The sequence below is a fragment of the Molothrus ater genome, chromosome Z (assembly GCF_012460135.2).
Source record: "Molothrus ater isolate BHLD 08-10-18 breed brown headed cowbird chromosome Z, BPBGC_Mater_1.1, whole genome shotgun sequence".
NCBI lineage: Eukaryota > Metazoa > Chordata > Aves > Passeriformes > Icteridae > Molothrus > Molothrus ater.
In genome coordinates this window covers 28763226-28788779 of record NC_050511.2, presented here as the reverse complement: position 1 = coordinate 28788779, position 25554 = coordinate 28763226, and positions in this window count along the sequence as shown.

The window sequence follows — 25554 nt, the reverse complement described above, 5'->3', positions numbered from 1 at the left end:
AGTCTGCACACTGAAGGGGAAGAAAAAAAGCTAACTTTTTATTGTTATATTTTTAGGTAAAAGTAAAGAAATAAAGTTCTTGAAAATTGATTGGCAGAGTGCAAAATGGATTGAGGACACAATCTACTTGCCTTTCTGACAGGCCGGTAAAAACTGTTTAGCAAAACTAAGTTGACCTCTGTCAGGAGGAATGGTGACAGGGTATCTGAGAAGATAAAGGGGATACATAGGCTTCAGAACTAAATCTTAGAGAAAGAAGTGTGTCTAAAGCCCTCTGAGCATCAAATACCTCAGCAGGCAAAGTGATACTTACACAAACAGCACCTGGTCTGCCAGCAGATATGCTGAGATATAATAGGGAATATGCTGCTGCATACTCCCCTCTCCTTTCACTGCCACCTTACTTTCTGCATGGCAGATGACAACCTTCTGTACAAATGCATGCTTAAGCCTTTCTGTGGCCTGTGTCCTGAGGAGAAGGCTCCTGTTCTCTGAATATACCAAGCAGGACCTGAGCTCCCATTGCACAGATACTGAGACTTAGTAGTGGTAAAGCAAGAATCCAAGGGGTCTTAAGAGTGGAATGTAAAGATATTTAAAGGGCAAAAATGCACCTTGGAATGAAGAGGAGACTTGGGAGTATGTAGCTGTATGTAGGTAGGTGAGATGGGGGTGAGAATGCAGGAAGCTGAATTTCCCCCTTTTTCCTATCATTATATTCTAAATAGATGATAAACAAAAATGTTAGGCAAATGAAAAAGGATGTTAAAAGGGAGAGTAAATGCACCATAAATTAAGAATTTTCTCCCTCTTCATCTAGATTTTTATACTTTGTGCACTGTGTAGTAGCAGTGATGACATAGTGGAAAAAGAGGGATTTTTTTTTTTCTGTATTTGCATGACCCTGCTGTTACATGTTGTCTTTTCATAATTTGTGGAAGTTATGAGAGAATATGTACAACTGCAATGAGGCAGAAGAGGGTTAAAGGCCTGTAAAGTATGTGTAAGGTTGTATTTAAAGCCAGATGTCTAAGTAAGGGAAGAGAGGACAGTATACTTCTTTAAAAGTGAAAAACGGAGACTTGCAGAAGCCTTCATTCCCACACCTTTTCCTTCGAAGAAGCAGAAGTTCAGGGGATCAGAAGTTCCTTCTCTACTGCTGTGTTTTAGGAACAGCAAAAGTCTCTGGTGGTGATGGTGGCAGGGAGCTGATTGCGCAGTTAAGTGAGAATAATTTGGTGTAAGGGCTATTATGCAAAAATCCTGTGTTTTAGAGAGTGAGTCTAGGGAGACTGAATCGAGACTAATGGTTGGGAATGCCCATTAAATGTAGTGAATCAAATACTTCAGTCTCAGAAATGTCTAAGTGGTGCCTGGCCAGAATTGGTGAGTTTTAAATTGCTTTTCTACTCATAAAACCTACAGCAATTGTTAATTTTGCAAATTTTCACCGTTATTGACAATTTTGGGTGTAGAGAATACTTCTCCAGACTATTGCATGAGAAAGAAAGCATAAAAATTAAAATGATGCAAAAATTATTTTTTAACATTGTTGATATAGAGACAGTTCCAACTCAATGGTGTTTCCTTCCAAGGTAATTCCCCCAACAAGCTTCTGGATTGCAATGAAATCTCAGTTGAATTCAGGGAAGTGAAATACTTTAATAAGCTGTTAATGCTATTTTGAAGTACTGTTTTATGCCTAGTTTTCCAAGCTCTCATAAATTAGGTCATGTCAACAGTTAATTTCCACCTGGTCTGGTTAGAGGTTGTGCCAAGCCAGATATCTGCTGCTTGATCAGGAAAATGGACAATTAAGGATACCAGTATCTGTTAAGGACTTAATTGCAAATTCAGCTGACCCCCTGTAGCCAAGTGGCTTCTTCTTTTACTGTACAACAAGAAGATTTCAGTCTGTTTTAAATAGGTTTTGGTTTCTCAGAGAAAGAAACTTAAACACATATATTTCTACTACAGTTTATCTCTCATGCTGGTTTTGTGCTTAAAACTAAGTGAATCATAGAGATCTAAAATATGATCAGGAAAATAAGAGATATGTTCTATATCCTTAGTTCAAAGGACAAAGCCGTGTACTTAGGGAGGAAAACCCCAGACTACTGGGATATGGGCTGGGAGCTCGTAGGCTGGAAAAGAGCTTTGCTGGGAAGGCCTAGGAGTTCCTGGTGGATAGCAGCTTAAACGGGAGCCAGAAATGGGTCCTTATCACAAGAAATGCTAATAGTATCCTGAGAAGCATTAGGCAAAGGCTTACCATCAAGTCAAGGGAGGGGATCCTTACCCTCTGGAGTACTCTGTCCCCTTCTGGGCTCCCTTGTACAGGTGACACATGGACACACTGAGAGCCCAGCAAGGGACCACACAGATGATGCATGGGAGCACAGGAACACCTCTCCTATGAGGAAAAGTTGAGAGAGCTGGGAATGTTCAAGGGGATCAAACTACTGTAAATACATACCTGATGGGAGGGAGGCAAAGGTGATGGAGTCAGGCTCTTCTCAGTGGCAAAATCCACTGACTTTTTCATGGTGAGATTGACTGAGTGCTGGCACAAATTGCCCAGAGAAGTGGTGGGATTGTCACCTCTGGAGATATTCAAAAGTCTGTGGATATAGTCTTGGGCAATGTCTCTAGGTGAATCTGCATGACCAGTTGCACTGGACCAACCATGGGGTTGAACCAGAGGACCTCCATGGGTCCTTTTCAACATTAGCCACTCTGATTCTGTGATACTTAAAGTAATGGAATATGTACAGAATTAGCCAGTACAGCAGTTACAGCAATACAAGTTTTGTCCAGAACATCTTGAGGACATGACCTTGTCCCCAAGTATAAAAACATGTTGTGAGCGTGTTGTTCTCTCACTGTTGCTGTTTCAAGGACTTGCTTAAGATTTATCATTTATGTTGTACCTTACAGCTTTACCTTTCCTCTAGGTATTAGAACTATGCGTAATTTTATGTAGCCTTGTCCCACAGCCACAGGAGCTGACGTGTGCCGGACAGCTGCTCCCAGAGTGGCCCGAGGAGACCACGAATTCCGCCACTCCCAGGTTCTTTGCAAGAACCCCGGGTAGCGGTGCCGTCTGCGGCGTGGGTGGCGCAGGTGAGAGCGGGACTACGAAGTTGTGAGGCGAAGGAAGGAGAGAGCGGACACTCGTACGGGTGCCACGGCGCTTCATCGCCCCAGGCGGCAGCAGTGACGGTGCCAGGGAAGGACCGTTCGGGGAGGCACCGATAAAGGGGATGGGCGTGACAGGAGGAGGCACGAGGGAACCGATAAACGAAGCCCAGGGAGGAGCGAGGGACACAACTGAGCCAATAAGGATTGCATAGGGGAGGGAAAATGCTCAGGAGGCAAATCATATCTTAAGTAAGGGATAACTGACATAGAAGGTTCTCGAAACAAAGGGGGGTGGTTTACAATGATGGACAGGGAACCTGGGCAGCACCAGGAGGGAGGAGATAAACTTATAAGGACATAAAGGGAAGGACTAGGGGATCGGTACCTTGACAGACAGGCCACTGGTGGGAAAACAAGGGACAAACAACTCAGGGACAAACCGTTGTGAGGGAGGAACATGGGGGGAACCACGGATCAAACCATAATCTCGACTTATAAAAAATAACCAGCTTTACAACACATTTGTTTGTATAAAACACACAATGCTACAATTTTATATATCTCAAAATTTCAACTAAATATACAATAAAGTAACTCATATGACTACCTACTATACGTTGGTAAATTCATACTCTCATCAGTGGAGAGGCATAGGATTTGGAGAAAGGAAGTTCTTTGGTTTTCTGGTTATTCTGAACTTTTTTAGCAGAAACAAATTTTCAATTAATTTGTTTAAATACCAGCTCACAAGAGAAATTTAGGAGGTTCATATAACTGTCAGCTCCAAGATATCATCCTTTACTTGAAGAGTAAAAGTTGCTTTATCACATTCTGCTGGTTTTGCATTAATTGATGTTTGGTGAGGAGGGAAGAAGCTGCATTTCTGAAAATTCTCTGGAACTGCTTTAAGAGTGACAACTAAATATATTGCTATTCCATTAGAGGTAGAATATATGTGGTTCTATTCAGACAGATCTATAATCTCTAAAAGAGAATACAGAAATATTTTTAGTGAAATCACTGAATAATTTGTGCACAATGCTGCAGAAAAAACCCTGCATGTACAGAGACACAGCTGAAGACTATCAATTTCCATGCTTAAACTGTGGTTTGTAATGGCTCTATTGGATGTAGCAGGAGAAGTAAAATCTAAGCATGATATTAAAAGAAGATGACACTGATGTGTCCTTTCCTAGCTCTAATTATTGAATTTTTTGTTGTATAAAATACACTTTGCACTTATGCAATAAATTAAATCATGTGCCTTTGCTTAAAGGTGTAGTATTTTACAATGGTACAAAAGCATCTGGTGATCCGAAGGGAAGGCTGTTAGAGTCCATGTCGAGTAAATTTATGCATGCAAAGCTGGGTAGATATATGAGGCAAAGAAGGATAATAGCCATGATGGTCTGAGACTTTTTTTTCTATCTCACTTGTAACAGTGTTATGCTTATGACCTGCTCTGCACTGTCCTTTCTTACTCAGCTGGGAACTCTTCAGGACCTCAGTGAGAGTCTGCCTTCATGACATCCATTTTTACCCGCTGCATCTGATAGGCTAACTAATTAAATTGAATTGTTTTGTTTTGAGACACCTTCTCATCCTGTCTGCAGTAATTACTTTATCCCTGAGGTTGGAAGCTGTAGGCACTACATTGCAGAGCTCAGGTGTATTTAATGAGTTGAGAGTAGGCAAAATATTGAGGACGTTATTCTGCAGCTGATGTCTCTGGAAAGCTCTTGCAGATACTAAGTACCATTTAGTGTACTTAGAAGGGTAGAGTAGGCTGCAATTCCTGATGTCAGAAACAGAACTATATTTGTTTTTAAAGATGTACTTTGAGATAATAGTAATTATGTGCTATAATTTTGATTAAGAGATTATTGAAAACTTGAAAAGTTGTAGCTAATGAGGGAGGGAGGGAAGGAAGGAAGGAAGGAAGGAAGGAAGGAAGGAAGGAAGGAAGGAAGGAAGGAAGGAAGGAAGGAAGGAAGGAAGGAAGGAAGGAAGGAAGGAAGGAAGGAAGGAAACTATCTGTGGATAAGCTTCAGATAATCGGTTTTCACAATTCATCTGGTCAGTCAGCTTTTTTGGTGCACTAGTTTCCCATTTAGAAAAACTGTATTAGCTTCTGCCTAACACCTAAGGCCCTTGTAGGATGCACAGTGTTATATTATTACTAACTTCACAGTTAGGATCTGTTTAGACATTTTCTTGAGCTTGGTCTTGGTTCCCCTCATCTGTACTCCTCTTTCTAACTACCTATCAGATTTTTCCTAAGAAAGCAACTAGCATCTTGGCAAAAGGATAGTGGAGAAGTCGTGGTAGGCAGAAAATTTTGCTGTTGAGATGTCCTGTTGGATGGTAAGTAGTATGACTTTGCTTCTGTGCAAAATAATATTAGCTTTTGGATACCACTGACAAATAGATCTAATGCTGTTGGCTGACAGTGGTGCACTGTCGCAGACATCTTTTCACTAAAAATCCTTTCTTTATGATTTTTCCTTCTGAGAAGCTAAGAGGCCTCAGAGACAGAATGTAAACAATGGTTATCTGCTGCTGTAGAATGCAACAGGTCCACCTGTGATTGGCCCATCTTAGATGTTTATAATTAGTAGCCAATCAAAGACTGAGCTATCTCGGACAGAGTCTGAGAGAGCTGCCTTTGTTATCATTCTCTTATTTTCTATTCTTAGCTTAGCTACATTCTGGTGAAACCTTTCCTTTCCATTTCTTTTTAGTATAATCATAATGTAATATATATACCATAAAATAATAAATCAAGCCTTCTGAACATAGAGTAAACATTCTCATCTTTTACTTCACCTGAAAACCCCTGTGACCACGGTCACAGTGCACTGTCTCCTTTTCTTCATTCTTCAATAATGTGAATGATTGATTGATTAATTTCTTGATTGATTGATTGATTGATTGATTGATTTTTTTAGTGGTGGATCACTAGGATGTATTCCTCTTTTAGATGGTTCTGACACATGAGGTCATGTTTAAGAATATCAATATAATTCTACAGTGTTATCCAGACAGGAGGACTGTGGAAATTCAATGCAATTTGCTTTTTCTTTTACACCATGGCCAGACCTAACTTTTGGTGTTATGAAGTAGTAACATTTACAACATAGTAACTTAATCTACATCAAGCTTCAAGTATGAAATCAAATATTACACATCTTTCTCTGTAATATTCTTTACAGTTGAGCTTTTCACACCATCTAAGTTTTAGATTGAATGGCTTAACAAACTATAGCATAACTAAAATCTATTTTTTTATTCAAACTGGTTCATTATTAATATATTGGCTAAAAATATTGTAGAAACAAGCGAACGGAAAAGAAGTATTTTCAAGGTGGTGCGTTTCCTTTGCCAAATAAATTCTGTGTTATTAGAGTCTTAGAAACATAAATTCACAAAATGTAAGTAGACTGACAGAGATAGTGAGTTTTTCAATACTCATATTTTCTCAAAGTTATAATTCTTAGCTGGTGGTGGTAAAAGCCCATATGAAAAACTGGCTTGTGTATAATAATATTCAACGCTTATGAAGAAGGCAGTAGCTATAACACTACTATTATAAATACTCTGCTGCTAATAAAAAACAGAAAGACAGTTGAAATTGTTTTCTATAATGACCATTATTAATGCAAATCAATTCAGAATAGTGTGGTGAATATAATAAATATGCAGAAAGGCAAAAAAGTGTAACCTGTTCACTCATGATGATATCCAGTTTACTGAGGTGTATCAGCAGTCTTTACTGATAACATGAAATAGATATTGACAACTAAGCAATTCACCTACACATACTGAATTTATATACCTAAAATAAATCAAGATCTGTAGCAGATCGCAGTCCACAGTAGTGATCTTCCTGAATCATATACTTTGACATTCTTACTAATCATACCTGAATTGAAGTACAAGCCAAATAAAAAACAAATATTTATTTATGGCTTTGGAAAAGATTATCATTAACTAGCTTAGATTTTCATGGTCATAAGTAAAGTTTTTCATTCAAAAGTAAAAAGAAATTAAATTTAAGGTTACATATTTCTAACATCCTTCATATTCCTGTGAGAATCTTCTTTGATTATACACATTTATTTTTAAAGAAGCTCTTTTAAGGCATTTGAAGCTCATGTGTTGAAGGAAAGTATTACTAAAATATGATGGGAAACAGATATCTGACTAACGTGCAATTCAATTTTATTAAGAAAAATAAAGAATCCTAAAGGTCTCTGTTTAGATCCCAGATTAAAGAATAAATAGACACTGGAAATTTACTATTGATATGACAAATTTTTGTTTGATAAATCATGTGCTGCATTACCACTTAAAATAATGAGTGGATTAATAACTTGATATTACTAGATATTTATATGTTATGTTCTTAGAAGAAATATCAGCTGTATAGAAGTTTACCAGAGAAATTCTTCAGTGATGGATAGACTAAATTTAGTCAACATTTTAATGCATTTAAAAAGAAAAAAAAAACAATAAGCAAATGTTTGTGAAAGTTTCTGATGACAAAAAGCTTTAGGCCTTAAAACTCCAAAGTCCAATTAGATATCATGTATAAAGAACAGATGACCTCAAGCATAAAAGGGGAAAAAAAAAAGGAGAGAAATCTCAGTGCCATAAAAGCAAGCTCACAAATTTAGGGGTCAGTGATATTCCTTTAAGTCCAGAATCACTGGCAAACAGTTGCAGAAGAGGAGAAAAAACCCTTGTACTTAATAAAAATAGAATAAATATGTCATGTTATAGAGTAATAACATGACGATACCAGCATAAAGAAGAAATACTGGGTGCATATTTACATCAGAGACTTCCAGAGCAAAAGAGCTTGCACCAGACTAAAGATATATATAAAATTTTTCATAAATTCAAACTGTAACAGGTTCAGAAAAGGACCAGCTGAGGATTGGAAAACAAACCTTTTATATCTATGATACTAATGGATTCCTCTGGGTTAGATTAAAAAAAAAAAAACTTTAGAGAGAATATAATTATTGGTGTCAATAAAAGTAAAGGGATCAGCTCAGATAGGTGGGACAATTTCCTATTCCTCTTTTTGTCACATACATAAAGTGAAATAAATTGTAAGAACATGACATATATGTCTTATTATTTAAAAGATTAAGAAACCTATCATTTTCTTAAGATAAAAATACAAGAAATCATGTCATTTAGTACAAAGTGAGAAATTCTTAAGTCTTTCAAAATTGTTACTATTATTCAGATGAGCCTATTCAGTCCTCAGGCATAACGCAATCTCCCATATGCTTAGATCAATAGAACTAATGACAGATGTGTGAAGGGTGCTATTTCAGGGAAGGCAGAACTTGGGCAATAGTATCTTGCCCAAAGACGATTCATTCACAGAAATGGGCACAGCTTCTTCCTTCTTCATCTTCCCACTGCAGTTGCTTCAGAAACAGATGAAAGCTGTTGTATTATGAAAGGCAAGCTCCAAATAATGAAAACCATTTTTCCCAGAGGAGGATTAAGTGTTCCATCAAAGCACAACTTCCACCTGAGGAAATTGATTTTATATGCACTTATCAGAATCTTAACAGTTAGCTGAAATGTAGATCAGCAAATGCACACCACTGAGTAAACTTGTGTGAAGTTTATTTTTCCTTCTTGCTTGATGCAGCTAGGTCTTGGGCCAACATTTAATTTTAGCTTGTTCTGGAAATATACCTGCCACCTTCTGAGCACAGACTATGTCATCCCTGCAGAAGTGAAAACTTTTGCTTTCATATCCCTCATAAGTAAAAATTCAACTGTAATTCATTGGTTTCCATCTGAAATTCTGAATCACGGGGTCAGATAGAGTATTTTCCTTATTGTTCATTGTAAGCATACTTGTTAGCCTAGACTTACAAAGTTCTGTTCTTATCAGCCATACAACTGCTTAAGTTAATTTTGAATTTGCATTCATAATATATCTGATGATTTCCCTTTCCTTCAAAGCAGACATTCAAAGAAAGAATTTCTATTTTATAGTTTATCACCTTTCTTTTGTAGGTGCTCCTGTCCTCAGGCCAATGTTCTAGAAACCAAACTGGTACTGTTTCAGTGAGACAGTGCTGCTCCAAGTACCTTCTAAAGAAGTTGGTGTTTATTTGGTAAAAAATGCTGGATTATTTCTTGCTGTTAAAAATTGTCTTTAGCACATTAAGGAAGAAAAATAAATCAAATTTATGTGAATACATAAATTTGTAAAATTTATGTATTCACATAAATTTGAAATTTGAAAAAACTTGTGAGTTTTCTTACTCAGATGTGAGGGGAGTGGAAACTCTTTTTTAATTCTTTAGTTTCTTTAATGAATTCATGTACTCCTAAAAAGTTCAGATCCATCCTCAAAAAATTAGACTTAACTATTCCCATTTATAGAAATAAAACTCTTTTTTTTCCCCCAAAATATTCTCTAATAGTTTCAAGCTAAGTTCTGAAACTGACTTGAGTTAATTCTTTGACATCCATGGAAAAAAATTCCAGAAAAATGCAGTGCATCATAAAAAACACATGAAAGACCCCAAGGTAATTAATGTTATTTGATTTAATAGGTGAAGTCTGGTAAATAGGAAGTGAAGAAACTTGCTTTAGCAGTTTTTGCTTAGTAAACTTCATGACTTTGATTTGTGATTTATATGATTCTTCTAATTACATACAGAATTTACAGATGAAATTAAGGAGATAAGTATCAATGACAGAAATGTTAGCTCAAATGTTATCTTAGGTAAAAAATCTTGTTTTATCAAAAGTTTGAAATAGCTTGAATTATTCTTCTCTCAAGATCAAAATAACATTAGGATGTTCCCTGAGTTCTCTGCTCCTATTTTCTACATAAGACTGAGCCATGGAATCTCAGAACAGGTTTCTATATGTGATCAGTTTCATAATGCATTATGTACTTTATTCCATTTTGCTTCTTAAGCATATCATTCAGTAATTCTATGGGGAAGGGTATGTGAGAGAGAAATACTTTGTTGGAAGAGACAGAGATGTAACTTAGAAATATATTTTTCCCACACACTGATGGTTTTCTTCCTTCTGCCTCCACTTTCAGCCTTTTTATAAAAAAGGTATATGGTGCGGCTTAAGTTTGTGAATCACTTTTCTTCCACAGGGTCATCTCAGTGGATATTTTTTTGATTGGTCTAATTGATTAGGAAAAGTAGTCTCAGTCTGTTAATGTTTCTCTGCAGGGTTTAGAAAGATGTAAATTTATTATAGACTGGTGGATTCAGCCCTTCAACCTGGTCTGAGAAAAGATTCCATCACCAAGAGCTATAAATAATCTACTGCAAAATGAAAGCAGTTTTGCCCTCAAGACTAAGGAGATTTTTTACTATTTTTACTATAAGGTAATTAAAATCAAAGTTATTTGCAGTTCTGCCTGTGTACTTAAAAATCTTGATCAACATCATAAATCAAGGAAGTTTCATTCAAATTTAAGTTTCTTAAACTTTAAATGTTAAAGCTCTTCTCGTAAGGCATTGATATACTTGGCTATTGAGGGAAGGTATACAAATCTGTTTGCTAATCTGTAAAGCAAGTACATTGCAGTGACAGCTTGTGTTTCTATGCATTTATTTCAGTTGGAAACCATTGCTTGGTATTGCAAACCCACTGATTTGTCTAATTTACGTAAATACCATGAACATCCATTCTGTTCTCAACAGTCAAGTCATAAGCAAGAATTGTAACTTAATCTTTTTTGAGCTGAGAATTTTTTTCTTTCTTACTATTAAAAGATTTTCTTCAAGTATGGTTAGAGTCTAGTTTATGAAATTTGATAACATCTTCATTTCCCAGGAGGGTGTGTCTTAATTCAGTCAAAATTAATCTGTTTCATGAGCTGGAATCTGATAGGTCAAACTCAGAATGAAATAATTTGACTCTTGAAAGATTCATAGAAGAAACACAATAGAGCCTTAACCAAAATACAAACAGAACTAGCTGTAAAGAAATTCCTCCAAAGAATTGCAATAAGGAACTCTTCATAAAGAGGTCATTAGGAGTGACAGATTATTTTTGGCCAAAATACATCGTCCTGCTTTACTCTAGAGCTAGCATTTTCCAGTCATTTGTGCAAACACTAATAATATTCTTATATGACATACATTTTTGTTACAAATTGTTTGTTGATATGAAAAGGAATGCTTCTCCCACCCAAAAAACCAACAAACAAACAAAAAACACAAAACAAAATCCCACCAAAAAAGCATGCATAAGGAACAGCATGAATAGCTGTGATTTTTTTTGTATTTTTTAATGAAAAATCAAAGAAAACACTTCTAAATTCTTGTGTACCCATTCCAACTTAGGATATTCTATGATTACAGGATTCTAAATTCAATGTCATTTACCAGTAAAAATATCCTATAATAAAATTAATTATATGTTCTGTTAAAATTCCTTCCTCTTTGCCTAGAAGAACAAAACAAACCAACCAACCAACCGAACAAACAAAAAAGTAGAGATTTTACATGGTGGGTTTCTGGCTCCACTTCTTTTCTTTAGAAGAACATTTTTATTTGTGTGAAAACTAGTGTATAAATGCCCATTTAAACTTCTTGCTTCCTTGATTCTTCTTGTAAAAGAATTGCTCAGCTTTCAGTAGAATGCATGAGCAGATTGTTAGTGCTTTTCTTTTATAACAACAGTGTATTCAGAGAGATTTTCTTCCTTCTTGCTGTGGCAAACGAGAAAAATTCAGTAAATTTTAGTTTTATTTTCTTTCTCAGTTTGGCAGAAAATACTCAAAATCAATTCAATGTATGATCCTAATTAGCACAAAGTCCATGGCAGAAGTAAAAGTATGTAATAGCTAGATGAAATCACAAAGGAAATGCAGGTACACTGGACTTGATACTTTTCATTTTTGTTGAATTGAAAGTCCACACAAACTTTTTCTAAGACAGGTATATGCTATGTTGGATATTATTAAATAGGAGAGTGTTGCTGCAGCAAGAAATTTGTTTTGTTTAAAAACAAACAAGCAAAAAACCAACCAAACAAAAGTAAAAGGGAAAATGCCATTGGTTTAATAAGTCCAGTTCAGGGTCAGGCTGAACTTGTGTTCCAGCCATTAATATTGATCTTTTGTTCTTATAACTAGTCTGCTACTCAATAAATAGGAATAATGACTCTGGCAGGGTCCCATCTGACTTCACAACAGACTTTATGACAGAATGCAGGCTTGCATAAGTGAAGCTATGCAATATGGATGATTACTAATATTACCTATATTACTTCTGTTCCTCTTAATTCTAGAGTAATATCTATACTGAGAATTTATTTAAAAAGGAAAGGCTACCAGCTACTGTGGGATCAAATACACTAACATTACAATTGAAGGATTGACTATTTACCTGCACACTAACTCTACTTCTTTGAATAGAATCCCTGTTTGCAGTGGTATTGCTACTCCAGCTACTAATTAACTAGAAAGCATCCAAGCTGACATTATTCTTTAACAGGGTAAATAACCTGATGTCCACCATGAGGGATTATACTATTTGTACAAGTTTTTCTACCAAGTAGTTAGAAGTGCTGTGTTTTGCAGTGTTCACTGAGCAGGTATTTACCTAAGCATTAGTTAACTAAGAAAGAACTTTCACCTCTGTTTCCAAAATTAAACCTGTATATTGTGAAAGACCCATGTATCATGAGTACACATAAGAGATGATGAATTTACTTTCAATAAGTCTTGATGCTTGGATATGACTGAGTGAATTTTACCTTTCAAATTTAGATCCAGGGAGGTTTCATGCTTCATTTATTTCTAGAAGGAGGGAAAAATATGTCCCCATGAATCTTACTTGAGGTGTCACTGAGGAAGAAGAAGCAGTTTGTGCAATGTGCCAATTGCTCTTTCTCAGAACATTCATAAAACAAAATTATATGTTCAGAGTTTTTTCTAAAGTTGGGATGAAAGGACCATCTCTGCATCCCTGTCATCCATTTTGAATTACAGACATCTCTGTCCCTAATCAGTGATCATCCAAGTCAGTATTTTGGATTACAACTTAAATTAAGGATATTTAAAATAAAAACTGTTGATAGATGTTTTATTAATGTATCAATGATTTACTGCCTCATTTCTAGTCAGTCTGCAAATCTTCCCCACTTTTTCATTATTCTGAAAATTCTGTGATTCTAGATTCTGTGATCCTAAAGGGAACAATAATCAAAACTTTTCTATTGTATAGGACTTATTTTGCTAAACCCTTCAGATAATGGGGAAAAAACCCAACAAAAAGCAAGATGGTGACAATATTTTGAGTGTTAATCCTCTTCATGCCTGTCATCAGTGGTTGGTGTACAGGAATGGGTGGTGCTGGGTGAAGAGTGAGTTAATATGCCCCAATACACTGATCTCCAAGTCTCTGTTAAGCTTCAGAAATGACAAAAAGATTTTCATTCAGTGACCATTTATCTAAGAAAGGGGAAAGACAGAAACTACCCTCCTTGTCGGAGTGTTTAAAGTTCTGTCTTTGCAACACTCTGTCAGAACAAGTGCAGGCTTTCAGATAAAATATTGCTTTGAGAAATGACAACTTAGAGACTGTCTTTTATACAACTTTCTGCTCAAAAGAAAGCCACTGGCAGATTGTTAAAAAATAAGCAAATGTTACCCAGTCTTATCAATCTTATTAGTTATACAGAAATTCTTTACCTGTTAATGCTGTATATTGTCAGAGAAATCACCTCTCCAGTGGGCTGAGTTCAGATTAAATTAGGTGACATGATGAATACTATTCATACTTTTTAATTCTCTTTAATAGTGTGTGTTTCTTCCAAAGCTGCTATCATTCTGATAATTATGCCATTCATCCTTCACTGTATGTGTTTTGGACTGAAAAGAAACATGAGGATGCTTAAGGAACCTGTGTCCTCTGCAAAAATCAGCTGCATACAGGTTTTCATACACTTTCTTGTATTTACTGTTATTGGGAAACTTGAGCAGCATTTTTTGGATATTTGAAGTACCACAGTAGAAGTGTCTTGCTTTGAAACAATTGGAAGGAGAACACTCTGGAATGCTTTGCCTCCCTCTCTGAGTTCAACAGTTCCTTTCCACTACTAAGGAATGAATACAAGCAAATTTAAGTGAAAAAATAACAGTTTACTAACAAGTGGAAGAATAACAGTTTATTAACAAGAGTCAAGAATCAGCAAATAATCACCAGATACAAAACTGCTGTGACAGTGTTCACAGGAGTTTAAAGGATGAGGGAAGGGATGTAGATCTGACTCCATCTGACTCCATATTTCAGAAGGCTTGATTTATTAATTTATGATATATATATATATTACATTATAACTATACTAAAAGAATAGAAGGAAAAGTTTCATTTCAGAAGCCCAGCTAAGCTAAGAATTGAATGGAAAGGAATGAAAACAAAGGTCTGTGGCTTGGACAGAGCAAGAGCCAGCTCTGCTGTGAGTGGTCACTAATTCCAAACATCCACACGAGACCAATCACGGATCCACCTGTTGCATTCCACAGCAGCAGACAACCATTGTTTACATTTTGTCTCTGAGGCCTCTCAGCTTCTCAGAAGGGGAAAAATCCTAAGAAAGAATTTTCACAAAAAGATGTCTACAACAAACTGCTAATTTTCACAGAGTCCCTAGAACAAAGGGAGATCCAAAACACCAGGGGTGCCCCACGAACACAGTATTCTGCAGCTGAGCATGTGGTTTGAAGGATGGAGGAAAGATGGTGTCTATCATCCCCCACTGCCCACTCAGCTCATCTCGCCAACACTGGCTGGCATTCTCCAGATGCAGGGGTTAGTGTTCACAGGGGGACTTTCTCATGGCAGGAGACAGCAGAAGCAGTAAAGGTAAGGGCAAGAATGCTGCACTGGGGTGACTTGTGGTCTTCTCTCCTCAGCTGGGTGCCTTGGCAAGCTGGACTAGCTTGATGGAGAGGGGCCACTTGCTCTCTGCCCAGGAGACAGGCAGGAACCTGTGGAATTCGCCCCCTGGCAGATCAAAACCACTGAATACAATCTCAAAGGGGATTTCCCCTTGATTCCCCTTTCTCAAAGGGGAAAACAAAACAAAACAAAACAAAAAACCAGAAGAGAACTCAAAAATGAAAAAGCCTCTGCCTAAGGCAACATACCAAGAAGACAGCAAGATAGAAATCATGAAGCAAAAGGGCAGGAGCTGCCTGCTGGAGGAGACTTAAAAATCACCTCAGGAGACTTGAAAAGCACGTGTGGTGCCAGCCCACCCCAACCTCCTAACTGCAGTGCTTTAAAGAGACAGTAAGTATTTGGGGCACAGGTAGATATGGAATACAGTAACATTTTGGGTTATTCATGACAGAGTTTCAAAGTTGTGTAGTTGGAGTGTCAGAGAAACAGAGATCAGCATTAGGCATGATTCATTACTGTCCTATTTATGGGAAATGGCTTTTCTTTAGGAAATCAGCTCTAATCAGTGTCATCAGAAGTCATGTAGATTAACACAGGCCTTACACGCTGTCAGTTCAACAATCAACAGCCATCAAAAATGCCTAGCTTCCACTTTTAGTGCTGTCAGTAGTCATCCTCACCTGCTACTGCTTTGACATCAGGGACAAGTGAAGTTTTTACCTGCTGTGCTCTCTTCACACAAGTCAAGGCTGGCATGTGTTAGATGAACATTCATATTCACCCAAGAATTAGGCAGACATCTAGGATAGACTTCAGTTGATGTATTTATTTCCTTACATATGTATGCTCCCTGAAAACTTGAGTGGGTCAGCTGTACAGCATTGTTTGGGCTGCAGATTCACTGATCCTCTCCAGCTTGTCCTAGAATTTCAATAGTCCTATTGAGTCTATCCATATTAGAGTATCCTAGATACAAGTTCTGTAATTGGAGGAAAACTGGGCAAGAATGCAACAGGTCTTGTGATGGCAGTCTGTAGATGTATTCCTTTCATCAGATGAACAGCAGCATTTTCACCAACTTAAAGTTTCAGGCAGAACTTACCAAGGCGGGGAGGGCAAGACTGGCACATATAACTGTGACACTCGTGTTCAAGACAATGTCCCTGTCAAAAGAAAATGAACACAACATCTTTGCTCAAAGAAGGTAAAATGGTGAAAAAACATCAGAGGTGACATTGTATTCCAAGAGCATTCAGAAGGATAGAGTTTAGAAAGCAAACTGGGAGTATTTGTGAAGCCTATTCATCAATTCATTGTTGTCTGAGATTTTTTACTCTCTCCTCTCTTTTAGCATTTACCTGCTTTTTCTTGACTCACTAGAGCACATCCTACTGTCTCCCACCCACATATCAGCTGTGGCAACTGAATAGAAAGTTGCCACAGCGTGTAGCCCTGTGTCTGTCTGTAGCAGTGGAAAGGAGCACTTAGGGTATCATTTGAGGCACCAGCACACCATCCTGCATTGAAAAAAGATTTTTTCTTTCACAAAAACATCAAGGGAATAACAAGCTTCAGTCCTCCCAGACACCACATCTTCAAATGACTGTAGGAAATGGCTTCTGAAATGGTTCACAAAAGAGTTGGTTTTGATTACTACCTTCACTTTACTATTCACTACAGTCATGACATACAGTTGTGATAGGAAGTATCAATGACCTGCCCTACAGGCAGGAAGACCATTTCTCCTCCAGCACTACTAGTTATTACTGCTGGAGGATAACCAGCTGCTGTACAGGCAGTATTTCTGGCATCCCAGGACAGAAAGGATGTCAAACAAGAAGGGTAGCCTGCCAGTATTTTATTAAGGAACGTTAATTTGGCTTTTTTTTCTCCCCGCAAGAATCCTTGTTAATAAGACTTTAACACACTGCTACAAATTTGTTTTCGGCTGACCCTGCAAAGCTGTACTAGCAATCCTTTATAATATGAGCTTCTGCACATTCCCCGTGGGCTTTCACCTAACAAGAAAGGCAGGGGCCTCATAGAGTTTGGAACACTGCTTATAGCTTTTGTGTGACCTCTGGGTCACTGGTTGAAATTTGAAGAGATGGCCAAACTTCACAAGTGGTTGTTAGCTTATCAGCTTACTGCAGTTCCAGTAGAAAAAAGAAAAAAAGATCATTACTCTTCCCAAGCAACAGCATCATTTTTATAACGTAACTTGTCAGTATGAAATGCTTTCCACTTTTGGAATCTGGAATATATTCTAATTAATTATGCCTCCCAAAAGCAGGTTAAGAAGAAACTAGATCACACCAGTGATTTTTTTCCCTTGAAGGCATTACTTTCCTCTATCAAGCCCATGAAAATACAACTGCATCAAGGGAAGTCTAATCTATCAAAACATCTTACCCAGTAACTTGTTAGTTATGGCTTTGTTCATACTACATTAGGCTTGAAATATTCACTCCACAGCTATTGTATCTGGTGCAGTGCTTCAATGCAAAATGAAGGAAGGACAGTACAGAAAGATGTCCCTCATCACAAAATAGTTCATTCCTTAATTATAGTAGTAATTACATTAGCCAGTGACAGCTTTTTCTTCTGTGAAGTAAACTGTTTTGTATGATTTTAAAATTGTTTGTGGTTTTTTGGTATAGTCTTCAATGATAGCTATTTTTAAATCCAACATTTCTGATATCCAATAATTTTGGATGCTTACAACAACTCTACTCAAAGTGGATAAGCAGGGACAGGTATCATGTGAGAAACTGTCAGGGTTTAGGGGTAAAGTGCACTTGTTCTGCATTCTTTGTCTCTGAGTCAAATAAACTGTTTTTTCTTAATGTCTGTGCAGATATGCAATAGAAATTTGATCTTGAGAATTTTATTTAAATTTTGGATCTGTTGGAGGGAATGTAGGAAAAATAATGTCCAGCTTATTCTAACTAGTCACAAAAATACTGGATGTAGATGGGAAACAAAGTAAAACATCATAAAACATAGAAAGAACTTATTGCTTATCATGAATAAATATATTTATTTGTAATTTGAGAAATGAAAGCAGAAGGTACACCTTTTATGATAAACATTTTGGCATAATGTATTCCTACTTTGGCTGTTTATTCTTGGTTTACAACATTTCTGAATTAGAGGATGTGCTGTATACATGGATCCACCCAAAATGATAAAAGATCCCACCTAAAAGAATACAAACTCTCATTAGTGATTCTATTTTAATTTAATCTATTTTAGTTTAATTTAATTGTAAACTGAAAATATATTGTTTTCCTATATCACCAGGACTCAATGAAGAGAGAAAATAGGTGAATATGAAACTGCATGCTTGTTGACTGATTAGCATTTTAAAATAATCAGCATACCTCTGCAATGATCAAGTTTTCCATATGCTAGACTGTTTATGTACCTAATGATTTTTATATTATTGTGTGTGGCAGCAGAGGAGATGAGTCTTGAAAAAGATCTTTAGGCAGTAAGAAAGTAAGCCTTACTAAAGGATTATCAAAACTGGTCAAACTCAAAGAAAAAGAAAAGAGGCTTTGGGAACACATACACTAAATTTATCACAGAGAACAGGAATAGATCCAATTTACTAAAAAACCAACCAACCACCAAAAAAACTCCAAACACATGTAACCAAAAAAACCACACACAACATTCCAAAACCCCCAAAATAAAGTATTCATTTATAACCAAATCTGGAGTAACCTCCAGAGTTAAAAAACCAGAATAACCAGGTGTTCTTCCAGGCTCAGTACTGATTTGAGGGAAGGGGCATGGAGGGGAGGAATTAGTTTTGTATAAAATAACACAGGAGGCCTATGGAAGAATGAATGAAATTATACACAGTCTATAACTGGTTCAGGAGGGTGTTATTTTGCTTTTGATTTTGGTGTGGCCTTTTCTGTGGGATTTTTTTTTCACTTACTTGAAGGCATAATCTGAGAGGCAGCACAAAGCAAAATCTTCAACTAAATCAAAATAGCTACCTTACAGTGATTTCTATGTTGCAAGAAGTCTGACCTTTTATGAAACCAGCACTATCTCTGCATGCACAGATAAATTAGGGCATCTGCTAGGACAGTTATCTCTCTCAAATTTTCACAAATGATGCTATGCAGAATTTCATTTTTCCGTGTCCTTGTGAAACCACTGACAAAGGATATCAATATCTTGTAGGACATTCACAACTTTCTGAGTACCTCTGCCCTCCTAGCTCCTCTACAGTGTCAAGATTATTTACCATTCTTTAGTCTCTCTTAAAGCATGCCAAAAAACAAAGTAGAAAATTGTGCTTTACTGTTCATCAGGTTTTAGTGTTGTACTGGGGTTTCAAGGATAAATAAATTATATACTTACTCCCTGTCACATGGAAGCTGAGGTGCCATTGAACTAATGGGCATCTTCAGAAAATGACTGTCAATTAAATATGTTATTTTAGACAGTAATAGAAGTAATTATCTTTTGTGCCTAGAGAGAAAGAATTAGCACTGAGAGGCCATGATGGGTCCATAGAATCAGTCAATAAAGGAAATATTTTACAGTTACTTGACCTGATTACAAAAGATGATATTTGAGCAAATGTTGTGTGGCAGGATGTAGCACAAACTGAGCCAACAGCATCAACAGGTTTAATGTCTTTGAGAACAAAAAGGATGCTGGCAACTATAATTAAATTAATGGGATTTAGGGGAATAGCATGAACAGCTACTATAAGACCAGTTTTTCAGTATAACAAAGGAAGCTATCATTTATAAAACAACTTGACTTAGGACATGTTACAGTGTCCTTAAAAATAGCCTTGAAAGGTAAGATTAAGCAAGAATTTGGATATAAGGAGTTTGATACTCATTGGCCATCGTTATCTCTAAGAACCTCATCCCAATCAGAGCCAGCACACAGACCATCCATCTATTCCAGGCGCAGAAATTCAGTATGTGCTTTAATTAACATTCAGGTTGATATAAGCATAAACAATTAAGTAAGCAAGAGACAAGTATACTTGTAAGCAAGATCAATAAGTATACTTACTGCCACTAATCTCTTGGTGAGTGTTTGTGGAAGATACAATAGTTGTTTAATTCCTTACTGAATAAAATAATTAGGGAGTCTGAAAAGCATGGCCATGCCACCAGTTTAACCACAAAAATATTTGCCCCACCATACAGGATAACTAGTCCTTCATTTTGCCAGTTTTATAATCTGACTTCCTCAATTTGGTAGATGTAAACTTGTAGATATAGATGTAAACTTTGGTAGATGTAGACTTGTAATAGGGAAAGAAAGGGGAAAACAAAATGACAAAGTATGACTGCAGTTTCTAAGCGGTGTCAAAGCAGAAGGAGAAAAGGCATATCAGCAGAATGGGCCCTCTTGGGGAAATACAGCCTGAGAATCATGTATTTCAGGATCAAGAAAAGTAGCCATGGCAGTAGGAAGAGAGATCATGTGACTCTGATGGTGATGAAAGTCAAAAAATGCATGTTTCTTTCTCTTTCATGTTTTCACTTTATCTTACTCAGTTTTGTAGTTTGGTTTGGTTTGGTTTAGTTTGGGGTGCGATTGGAAGGGTTTTTTGGATGGTTTTGTTTGTTTTCAAATTTAAGTTTCATGAATTTGCTGTTATGGGTGCATTATACCTGGAGTCAACTGCAAGAGCTCATTTAAGAGTTGGTATAATCAATCAGAAGTGACAGAGCAGTGAGACCCAGCAAACTCAGCCTTCTTGCAGCCTTTTGATAAATAAGAAAGGTGATCCCAATCCTATGAAATCGGAGGGAGTTTGTCATATGTAGAAATCCATGTACTAAAAATAAAACTGCAAGGTCTTCTGTGTAGAAAGGGCTCCCTTTCGAGCTAGTAGTAAGAGTTCCTGGCTTGATTGTGGTGCTACACAAGCACCGTAGTAAGATTTTATGGAAGTTTTTCCTGTTGACCTGCAAAGGGGGAAGAGTGAGTATCTGTGTATGTCAGGGTCCTATAAAGAGAAGTTCAGGAGCACCCTTTGGATACCTTCTCACCGTTGGGGTAAATGAGCAGAAAGTTTTGAGGTTGGGGGAAAGGGAAAGGCATGGGAAGGTCAGAGTAGGCTACAAGTGATGTTCGAAGCATAAAAAGTTTTTTGATCAAAGACTACTTTATTTCTTCCCTCCCAATGTTGGTAACAGAGGCAGTCAATAAACACAGAAGTTTGTGAAACCCTTAACTGATCCTGCTTCAAGATGTTCTAAATAAACTGGGAAAGTCATTAAAGACCCTTGAGGCATTTCTGGGAATTATTTGAGTAACTTCAGAGCAGATGCTGCTTCCAAAAGACGTGAAAAGTACTGGAGACTTTTACTTTTAACAAGCTTTTCTTCCATATGCACACCAATGGCAACCCATAATGTATCAAAAATAACTGGAGATCTCTGATGGTGGCATTTAGGGAAATGAGGGCCCAAGCAACATCTTCCTCAGTCCTTCTGGTGATGGGAAAGAGTCTAAGGACAGTTTAACAACTAATGACTGTATCAACAATTGTTTGCAGAGCTGGTGTCAGCAACAAGACTTTGGTTTCTATGACCATGGGTATCTCTTCAAGGGTCAGTATCCACTTGGAAGAGATGGGGTACACTTCACTAAGCAGGACAAAGGTATTCCTGTGTGGAAAGGCTGAGAGAATTGGGATGGTTTAGCACAAATTAGAGAAGGCTTTGGGGTGGCCTAATTGCCAGTAGCTGAAGGAAATCCTGCCAGTACCTGAAGGAAATCTACAAGAAAGAAGAGAAGGAGACTTTTTACAAGAGCATGTCGTAGTAAAACCCTAGTAAAAGGACAGGGGGAAATGGTTTCAAACTGAAAGAGGATGGGGTTGCATTAAATAGTAAGGAAAAAAACTCTTTACTGTGAGGGTGGTGAGGATCTGGATCAGTTTTTCTGAAGAAGTTCTGGATGCCTCATCCCTGAAACTGTTTAAAGACAGATTGGCTGGAGCACTGAGCAGACTGGTTTAGTGAAACGCATCCTTGTCCATGGAAAGAGGGCTGGAATTAGATCTCTTTAAGGTCCTTTCCAATCCAAGCTATTCTGTGATTCTGCCTGGGGAGACAGATAATAAGGTATATGAGAACTTATAAGTAAGGCTTAAAGAGCAGATCAGTAAAGGTGACATAATGGATGTTGGTCATCTGATCAGGAAGAACAAGTAGATAAGTCTAGAAGTGACTTCAAATTCATAGGCCATGCTTCCCATGAGTAAATTCAACTACCCTGGTACCATCTGGAGAAACACCACAGCAAAAAAAAGCACTGCATGACATCCCTGAAGGATCACAGGTCTGAAAGATTCCTTGGTCTACTGGAGTCCCTTTTCTGTATTATTTTAAATTTAAACTACTTAAATATATGTCATTTCCTTGCGCTTATAAAGATCCTTCTCTTTGAGGTCACAGAAAACAAACATCTTTCTGCAAACTTTTTAACAACTCTGCAGTTGGTATTTTTCCATAGAAATCTCTTCACTATCATTTGCTCTAGTCCTTGTAATGTTTTGTGTAACAAAGTCCTATATCTCCTGGAAGAGAAAACTGCAGTTTTCCAAGTATTAGCAAGGAACAAAAACTTTTCAATTATTAACAAACCTATGACATGGAACTTGATGGTTTGAGGTTAATAGTAATTCTTTCTATGAGAATGGAAGCCATTTTATTGACTTAAACCGGTGTTAGTTCAGGTCTATGGCCCATCCACTTCCATTGGTCCTTCAAATACTGTATTTTCTAATACTGTGTGGGGTTTTCAAAGGTTTTTGAAGCATGTTTTGACAATCAAATGTTGCCTTTATTTATCCTTAAGTTTTCAGAGGACTACATTTTGTAATCATGCTTATTTCTGGGTCACAGAGTCAAAACAACTTTAACACTATTAAATCAACCTCTCTCTTCAATTCAGCATAATAATTGAAGCTTTATCTCTTAATGTAAAAAGTTAGACAGGTGTCATCCATAAGTTCATACAGTGGTGATTATGAACAACATCATCAGGAAAAAAAGGGTAATAGAGGACATGAGGGACATTTTTCCTTATTTATTTCTTTATATATATGAGATACAAATCAGTTGGTACTGTATAACTAAGAAAAATCTGCATGTTTCTTTGACCTAGTACATTCCCTTCCAAAGAGCCAAATCTAAGATTTTCAGCAGACCTGATCTGATACTGAACTTATTTTTGGTCATATGAACAGCAAACACAAGGTTCTACTCTGATGCCTTGGACATAAAAACAATGTTTAAATGTCTTTTCCTGTTTTAATTTTTGAAAGATTAATGTGTCTTGCCAATTTAGGCTATGACTTGAGGTTGGAAGGCATGGTGGCATGGAAGCCAACAGGAAAAGTCTGGAATTTCATCAGACCCCTTATCAATAATATGTGTTGGAAAGCAATTTACTCTGGCTGTGAATTGTCATTTCTTGCCTGGGTAGGTTTGAATCTACATCTATTTAAAGTCCCACTAGACAGCAGCTGGAACTATCTGGTACCTCTCCTATTTTGCGGGGGTTTTTTGTCTTGTTCTTCACTATAGAAGAGTTTATTTGTCTTTCTGAAGTGTCTTGAAGTTAGTGTCAGTAATATAAACTACTGAAGAAAAGAGAGCTTGGACAAAATTTCGAATAGGCATTCCTTTTACTAAAGTTGGAATTCTAGCACCAGAAGTAGCAAAGATGAGATAGATATTAGTACCAGATATCCAGTAGAGAAATATAAGATCTTGACACTACCCACATTCATATTTTTCAGAGAAAATAGCATTGTTCCCAGCTTACAGGCAATATTTATGGACTTTAGCATACCTATATTATACAATAAACTGAATATAGGCAGCTGAAAGACATGACTAGAAAGGAGATAGATTATTTGTCATGACTATGACCCACCTGCAGGACATAATTGTCTCTTTCTAGGAAAAGGAAACACCAAGAAGCAGTGTTGGAAGTTTTAAGGTACTGGCTGCAAGTGTTTATTGTGAGTTCAGCTGATGTTTCTCTGAGGATAATCATGAAATAATTGTGTTCAGAACACAACTGAACATATACTTGTATACCCATGTACACCCAAACTTGTTTTCATGTGTACCCAAAAATCAGACCTGCCACAAAAGCTCTCAACTTCTAATGTCCTCTGATTGTGTTTGTTTGAGGGAAGATGGAAGAGCTGAGCCTGTGCAATATCCATTTTTAGTCCATAAGCATGGAAAGCCCTTTTCAACTACTTAGGAGTAAGGCATGGTCTAAAGCCTATTGCTTATTTCTTTTTATCCTTCAGAAGCTGACACAAGTGACAAAGTAGCAATATATGGAAGAGAAGATCTGCCCTTTCTCACTCCAAAAATGCTCTCTGTTCATGCATAGCATCACAGTGTTTACTTACATTTACCCCCTGAACTGAAGCACTAGGGAGAGGTGTGTAATTTTCTAACTTTGTTTCCTTAGGCAGAATCTGTAGTTCAAATTTGAAACTGTTTTTTCCCTTCATATTATGAACGTAGCCTCTTTCTTTTTTTCCTTCTTTTGAATCCTTTTCCAAATCCGTTTCCATTGAAACTTGACAAAAGATTGCAGAATTCAATCTGAGTAGAGTTAATGAAAACAAATTAATGAGAAATATTTCCTTGGTTAAAGCAATAACATGCACTGAAGCATTATTAAGAAAGATAATAGCCTCATGAAGCAGAGAAGCTACTAATAATCTAACTTAAAGAAAATAAGTCTATCAGCTGTGACACATTCTCTGATGTCTGATAGCTGTGACTATCAGACACCAGAGAATGTGGCCACAGTCTAGGAAGTGAGGTTTCATTCATTCCTCCAAGTATAGAACTACTAGTTTCCCTAACATAAAATCTGTTACCAAGCTTGATACCAACTGTTATGTTCATAAATACCATGACTTCAAAAGAAAACCAAAATGCAAAAAACCACTCCTCTGTTCCTTTCAGCTCCCTTAGGTCATAATTGTGATCAAAAAGCGCCCAGACCTGCCACTTTTATTTCCACAGGCATGGAAGTAAATGAAGCAGCAGGACTGAGGTTTCATGAAAAGTGTGAAAGGTGAAAAAATTGTGCTGACAGCAGTTTATTGGAACTGAAAAATCTGTAGTCAGCTGTAAAACACTGTAATGTCAATTACAGTTTGAAGAGGATCTTTTCTTGGCTGAGAAATTAAGAAACCGCATAATCAATGCTACCTTACATGTACTTTTAGGAGTGTACTTAATATCATAAAGAAGTGAGAGGAGATGGTTCTTTCAAGTCTACATATGTGATTGCATTTAGGAAAGATGACTAATTCTTCAGAGCCACCATCTAGAATTTTCTGGGGAGAGGAGTGAAGGCGTCCACTTCCTCACCAACCAGAACATCCTTAACAGCCTGAGCTATGTCCACAAAACACTGCTATTGCACCATGGAATTTCTACATCTGGGA